This window comes from Cupressus sempervirens, chromosome 6 (genome assembly GCF_028749045.1).
Source record: "Cupressus sempervirens isolate cs-2001-9-10 chromosome 6, ASM2874904v1, whole genome shotgun sequence".
Taxonomy (NCBI): domain Eukaryota; kingdom Viridiplantae; phylum Streptophyta; class Pinopsida; order Cupressales; family Cupressaceae; genus Cupressus; species Cupressus sempervirens.
In genome coordinates, this window is record NC_143123.1 from 12646288 (window position 1) to 12654767 (window position 8480).

Consider the following 8480-nt stretch of genomic DNA (forward strand, 5'->3'; position numbering starts at 1 on the left):
TTTGTTTCCCAAACTAGCACATATTTTTCAACTCCATCTGTAGTTTCCTTTTTGTAAACTTTACCGACATTCTTTTCTATAATATCAAGTTTAAGCTGCAACCTCTTCTCCTTCTTTGTTATCTTTGCGCAAATCTTTCATCTGCATTTTATAGGAGACTCACCATCAATTGGATTGTCCACTGGTTTAATGAACCAGTACTTTTCCACCCATTCTAACTGAAAATTCCTTTTGGACAGATCTCAACAAGATCAATTTTCTTTGATTCCAATTTTTTTCCCCTTTTGTGCATGAACATGATTTATGAAATCACTTTTGGTGTTCTCACCTGACTGGTCTGGGATTGACTCCAACTCTATAACATTATCTTGTGACTCCCTACTTAGGGGAAGTGCCTCCAAATTGTGTTCAAGTTCATCCTCGATTGAGATATCAGGTTCACCAACTTGAACTTCTTCAATACGGTCTGAGTCTCCAACTTGTGATGAATCTCCGTTTACAATAAGCATTAGAGATCTAACTTGTGAATCTTGTAGGTTGCCAACATTTCCACCACCAAAATATGCCACTATGGTTCTATGTTTTAGCAATGGTGGCCTCTCTTCACTTTCAGGGATCCTACGAAACCCCTGTTAGCCCTCTTGTTTGACATTGCAAGCCGATAAAAGCTGCAAAAAATAAATCAACTTAGCTGTTGAACAAAAGATTCAAATAGTGATGACTCAAAAATTGTGAACAACAATAGTAGACTACTTAGACTACATATAATAACAATAATATGATTCATTCTCCAAAAAAGGGTACTACTGCTATGGTACTACCCAATATAATTTGCAAACTAAAGGCTATCTTAGCATCTGAGATGTTCAGTCACCAGTAGACACTAGATAGTAAAACTAAAAAAAAACCAGTACCATTGTACTAGTATGGTAGTACCACTATCAACATAAAAATAAAATTAAAAAAATACTTGTCTTTTATGAAAACTAGGGTCCACGAGTCAATGTGCAATGCACTTAGCACTCTAAAACTTTGACAACAATTAGAAATGCTAGTCTCTAGACCATAAAAGAGCGAATTGTGTAGAGTAATAATATATTATAGTCCAATCTAGGTTGGTGAATTACATAGGATTAACAAGCGATAATGTCAAATGTAGCGTAAAACACACCTTCCTATGCAAACCCACAGTAGGAGACAATTGGCTGAATGGGGCTGGTGGTTGTCACATGTCGAGAAAATGGTAGGCGACGCCTAACCCAAGGGAAAATTATTTGGTTGGAGAAAGAATGTGGTCCAATAAGAAACAACATGCGAAGAATGGAAAAATGTATAAAATAAATGTATCCAAAATGTATAATGCATTGGCGATTGGACCGATATTTTTGACCAATCATGTGATACCTAATGGGTGACTACTATGGGCATTGGACCCAAATTTGATAAATATCTAGCAACGTGGTTGACCTACGTTGCATACACTATTTGCCAAATGATGACCCATGAGACGAGATCGCCAAAAGGTGAAGATTCGCCACTGAAGTAATCTCTATAGTGCACAGTGGGTAGACCATTTCATTAAAAAAGGTATGCCAGCATGTCATATGATTATTTGGGTGATTATCAAATTCCAAAATATGGATATGGGAATTTGTAATGTCTATGCACCTAATGATGAGAGAGAGAGAGAGAGAGAGAGAGAGAGAGAGAGAGAGAGAGAGAGAGAGAGAGAGAGAGAGAGAGAGAGAGAGAGAGAGAGAGAGAGCTTCGTTGTGGGATTGGATCTTTATTAATCTTCCTAAAGCCTACTGGTCTTTTGTAAGAGACTTCAACATGATTGAGAACATGCAAGACAAGTCTGGTGGAAATAAGCATGATTGGAAGGGGAATGACTTTTATTTTTGGAATAAATTCAAAATAAAGCTTAATTTACAAGACCCCCTTGAGGGATTGAGGAAGGAGTATGACATTATTTGGTTCACTTGGTGCAATAACCAATCTAACATGAATGGAATATATTGTAAATTGGATAGAATTTATATAAATGCTTCGATGTTAGATCTTTGTCAAAAGCCTTGTTGCAATCCAATAATTGTCACCCCAACAAGTATTTTTGATCACTCCCACATCCATGCTTGCATTAAATTAAAAAAAATCATTTATCATTCAGCTAAAAGAAGAGGAATGAAGATCTTAAAATTAAATACCTCCTTGCTTAATGTTGAAGATTCTAAAGAGGCAATTAAAATTGCTACCAGTCTCTCCAAATTCTCTTTAATAGGGGAACCGCAAGAACCAAATGGGATCATTGAGTGGAAGTATGGAAGAATATGTTTCAAATTATTGGTAAAAAAGAAGCTTATAATAAGATGAGAGAGGAAAATTTTTATCAGAAAAAACTCTTCGAGACTAAGAAAGAAGTGCAAATTAAAAGATTTGATAGTAAGCTTCAAGCTGAGATGATTCAAGTCAAAAACCAGTTGAAACAAAACCAAAACAACAAGATACAAGGTCTAAAAGTTAGGTCCAAAGCTAAATGGATTAAAGAGAGGGAAATAGGCACTAAATATTTCTTCAACTTGATCAAAGCCAAGTAGACTAGAGAGGAAATCAGTGGCATACAAGGGCTAGATAGATATACTATAGATAATTTTGTGATCATGAAGACCTTTGCTCAATTTTATAGTTACCTTCTTACCTCTAAAATGAAGGATAATGACATCAATGTCATGTAACAATGTTTCAAATTAATCCCAAAAAATGTGTCTAAGGATCAATTCAAGACACTTCAAAAGAACATTGATATCAGTGAGATTGATGAAGCTATTGGATCTCTAGCAAATGGTAAATCACATAGAATGAATGGTCTTCTAGTTGAATTTTACAAGCACAATAAAGATTATATAGTAGGAGAACTTATGGCCTTGTATGATTATGCTTATGAATTTGGGACTTTGGGGAATAATGTCAATAGAGTGATTATCAAATTGCTTCCTAAAAATGGTGCCTCTAGTTTAGAACTGGAGGCCCATTACTTCATTGAACATTTCCTACAAGATCATTGCCAAGATTCTGGCTAAAAGGTTATCAAATTATTTTAAACACATAGTCACACCTACTTAGATTGGTTTTCTAAAAGGGAAATATATCCTTGATAATCTTATAACTAGCTAGGAAGGTGTGCATTGGGCTAAGATGAGTGGGCAAAATGTGGAAATGATTTTGTTAGATTTTGAAAAATCTTATGATAGAATTGAATGGCAGTTTGTTATCACAATGCTTCATGCATTAGGTTTTCTTCCCTATTTTTTCAATTGGGTTAGTATTTTGTTCAAAGATTCCTCTACTGTTATTGAGATAAATGGTGAATTCTCAGATTCAATCTCACTAGTTAGATGTATAAGACAAGGATGCCCCTAGGCTCAAGCTCTTTTTTTTAGCAGTCGATGCTTTATCTTATATCCTCAAGAGCTCTGATATGGGGCCTCTAGTTAAAGGGATTTCCTTTCCTAATAATGATGAGCTAGTTATTGAATAATTTGCAGATGATATTGCTTAATTTGTGGAGTTAGATGAAGATAATTTCAATAACACTCTTAATTGGCTCAAGGTACATTGTTATGCTTCCAGACAAAAAATGTTCCTAGTGAATCAATTTTTTTGGGATAGATTGAGGATCCTCCTTAGTGGCTTATAAGGATGGATTGAAAATGGGATGGGCATGATACAATAGTTAGGTAATTGGGGATTCTGTTTGTTGTGAAGCCTTCTACCAATGAAATGTGGTCTTGGATATTCAAATTTTTTGATCTAATAAACACATCAAGTGGCAAACTCATTCGCTTTCCATTGTTGGTGGAGCTCAAGTTGTGTAGAAAGTGTTGTCCTCTCATTCTATATATTATGACTCAATCTAAATTTTTGCTAAAACTCATACTAACAAGCTGGAAAAGATCTTAAGGGATTTTTTATGGTCAAATGGCATTGGCAAAAAGAAAAGACATTATGTGAAGTGGGAATGGTGTTTCTCCCCATAGAACTTAGAGGGCATAGGGATGAGAGATCTGCAAGCTCAAGGTATTGCTCTTGCCTCTAAATGGATTATTAAGGCCCTGAGTATAAACAAGCCTTGGAAAATCCTGATCATGAATAATATTTCAAACTCTCTTCCAAAAAAGGTGAGATAGTGGAATAATATACCTCTTACTAATTTGGCTTTCGAGGATTTTGATATCAAAGTGTTTGGCTTTAACATGTTTTCATCTATATAGAAGGCTTGGTGCCAGGTTAAACCTATGATCTATTCTAGGTATGTTGAAGTTTGCACCAGATCTATCTAGCCACCTTATAGATTACTCTATATCTTTGTAAATAATATTCCTAAGGCAAGGATCAACAATGTAGCTTTTTGAGAGAGCCTTGTCAATTTTCCTTGCCCATTGGGCCTTAAGTTGATTTTTTGACTACCTTAGAAATACTAGTTCTGTAACATGATTCCATTTGCTTTTAGTGTAGAAAATCTTAATTTCTCTGAATCATGAAGTTTTCTTCATCTCAAATGATCATATTTAATTGCTAGTAGGAGTAGCCTTGCTTTTGTGGTTGTCTCAATTATACTTCTTTAATGATCATGTTTTTCTAGTTGCTTTCTAGATCATTTAATCATGTTTTTCTAGGTATGCTATGGGGAAGAATCTCTATTACTATGTTGAGGATAGGTCTATCTGGAGGGGCATTTACCTTAACAATAAATCTCTTGGTCTTACTCAATGTTGTTCAATAAAAAATTGGCATAAAAAAGACACCTCTCTCATTCAAGATGTATTGGTTGACAAGCAAATGGGGTCCTGGGAGGCCATAATCAAAAAATATAATATCCTTGTGGCTCAAAAGAAGACATATACTCTGACCTCTAAAGCACTTGGCAAGTTCTTCGTAGGTAAAAAGTTGAATTCTCAACAAATGCTAGAATATGTAAGATTTAAAGATGGTAGAAATCTAAGTGAGTGCACAATAAAGAACATCTATAATGTGCTGAGAAAAGATGTGGAGATCATTGATCACATTAATAAGAAATAGGGTTGTAATTGGTTAAATTCTAGATGACTCTTTATCTTTGAGTTATTTTGGCATTCACCCGTGGATCCAAAAATTGTTTGCTTTATATGGTTCCTCATGCTCAAGAAACATATTGTGGGGTCTTTCTTTTCTAATGGTAGTCAACAACCTATTGTTTGATCTATGTGTAATTGCCAATAATCTTATGAACACATCTTTTTTATTGTCATTTTTTAAGAAAGGTTTGGACTTTATTTTTGGTTAGTCCTTCACCTAGAATACTAGAAACAATATATCTTGGCATGAGAACCTTGCTAGTTTTGTGGCTAATTTTAATGATAAGCTGAACAAATTTTGGTATGTGCTCACTGCTCACATTTTATGGTGCATTTGGAAATATAGGAATGAGAAGAATTTCTAAAATAGGAAGCATGACTTTACTAAGTTTAACTTTAAACTCACACATTTCTACATTGTGTCACAAGTCACTGTTACTCTAGAAATATCAAGAGAAAGATTCAACTCCCTTATGAGGGATGGAGCCATGGTCATTTTCAGCAAGGACATCCAAACCTATGAAGGGTTGTAGAGCATTGAACAAGTTTATGTAAGACATCTTGAAATTAGACATTTCATTCTAGAGCGCTCGAGGATGAACTAGGAGTTGCTACTGAATGGTGTGGATCATTTTGCAAATGAAAACTCTGACATTGTTATTTACTATGGTGACAAGATCATAATAAACTAGGAGTATTACATGGGACCTGAAAATAGAGAAGTCGTCAACCAATCTGAAGTTAACTATGAAGATCTGGTGCTTATTGTTGATAGCTTAGGGAATAACTTAGGCCATTAAACTAGCTTTGATCATATAGTCATTTTGTTGTATCAGGATATTATAATCATTTTGTTTCAAGATACTATGACCATCCTGTAGCTATATAGTTCAGGCACTAGTCTAGAACTCATACTCTTTTTGGTAGTGGTCAACAATTTTAAAGTCTAAATGACCATGTTGTAATGGTGTCTTTGATTGAACCCTCTTGGTTGTTCTTTATTGATAAACTTATTTAATCTAAAAAATATATTATAAAAATAGCTATAAATCTATCTTTATATTAATAAATCTATTTAAGAAAACTAAATATACATACTCAATATTATATATTTATCTTTAAACCAATTTAAAATGAAAAAAAATGCTACTCACTTTCATAAACTTACTTAGTTTATTTGAATTTATTTAATCCACTTAGAATTTAAAATATCATAGCATCATGATCCACAGATTCAACATCAATATCTAGAGACATAATTAATGTCACAATTAATGAGAGACCTATTACAACAATAAAAAGGAAATAGATATGTAATGACTAGAATGGAAGCTACATAGGACTTCATAATAAAGAGTGGATAATGATGGAGCAGGAGGCTATGTGTAATGTTAATGCCAATAGTTTGAGGGTTTCCAACATATCCAAAATTATTCCATTGTATGCCTATCTTGCGATCCATAATAGTAGATTTATATCAATTTGTGCTTGTTTGTCAAAGATAACGTACATGAACGAATTTTAAGGACTTCTCTAAATGAGACTTCTTCCAACTAGGGAATCCTCATCTTCTTCCTCTGCAACAACCGCTCCCATGTCAATGTCCATTGCTCCAGCAACTCAGTATTTCTGCTGCTCCTTCAACATCGCCCTCTTATTTCAATTAAATATGAACGAAAATAATCACGACTACTCCATCTCCAAGCCTTCCCTCTAATTCCTTGAAAGATTTTTGCCTTTAAATTAGCAATGCATAGAAATTAAGAGAAATTTGGAGAAGGATATTGGAACTCTCTCATTTCAGCTCACAACCAAATAAATCAAATTTAATACTTTAGTCCTTTTATTTGTTATGGATTATTAATTACATTAAACATTATGTATTGTTTTTGTTCTAAGTTAGTACAGACAATATGTGTGAAGAAATTAGAAAAACTAAATAGGCCCACAAAATTGTCAAGAAATTAGATACTACAAGTTCAAACAAACATAGTAGAAATATAAAATTACTGTAATTGTTCATAGTAAAAATTATAATTAATTATTTTTATTTTTAAAATAATATGATTTATAATAAGATTATGATACTAATTTAAACAATTTTTAAAAAGTATATTAGTAAGAAAACTACATCGTTTAAATAGAATATATTGATTTTAAAACTTAAAATCAAAATTCTAAACACTTTATACACTTCCATAATAATTTGTAAATTCTAAAATGTTATTTTTACATATTTTTATAATGATTAAATTAAAATTTGAAAATTCTTATTCTAATTCACTTTAGATATTAACTACATTCAACATAGAAAAAATACTTGAAAATAACTTCTAACATCATTTATTGATTTATTTATTTGTAAGATCATTTTTAAGTGTAATTACTTAAGTGATTTTTTTTTCAAGTTCCATTTGATAATATAGGAAAACATTTACCAATTTTATAAAAATGCTTCTTAGAGATTTAAAAATCTAATACAATATAATTAAATAAATAGAAAATCAATTAGTTCAACTTAATTCACACCAATCCTTCATCCTCATACCTAAAAAAAACTTCATTTAAGACTCAAAAGTAAGTCTCATGCTTGAATTGTTGAATATCACCACAATTGAATATTGATGTAAAATGAATTGTTAACACCTAAATATTTGTTGTGCAAACAACTACCTCCCACACCTCTTCAAGAGCTCTTGTTTTTCTAGATCATTTAATTCATAAGAGAAGATCCTCTAGTTTAGTATAATTATTAGGAGTCAACACAATCCCACTATCATTATAATATTGATTGGTAAAGATGCATATTATGATATTTACTCTTGTTCTTGATTATAAAAACTACCCACCCATACTAGGCCTCGATTTCCCATGGCAACAACATCAAAATTTAATCATTTGAATTAAGCTCCTTTTTTTTTGAGAAAATGTACTTAAGCTTTTATCTGGAGAGTATGCATATACAATAAATCATACAAATAAATATAGACAAGAAATATATGGAAGCTTGTCATGTGCCTACCTAGAACTTGAAGGAATTCATTGAGGACTCATGTCCTATTATTTAGCTTTGGTTGGCTAAGGGATGTAATAAGATAAATAATAGTTTTAAAGTGTGCCCAAACACTTTATTTTTGAAAGGGCAACTTAGATATTATTATAGGCCCATAGGGATTATTTACCCTTTAAAAGTCACTTTTAACACTTAACATTGTTTTTTGTAATTTATAAAATATGTTAAACACTTGAAAAGAAAAAATAAATTCCATATTTGTTAGGAGATTGTTATGTTATTGGTATCTGAGATGGATATCAATATTGTTACATGATTTTTGAAAAAAAAATATACAAGAGAGGTACTTCAAG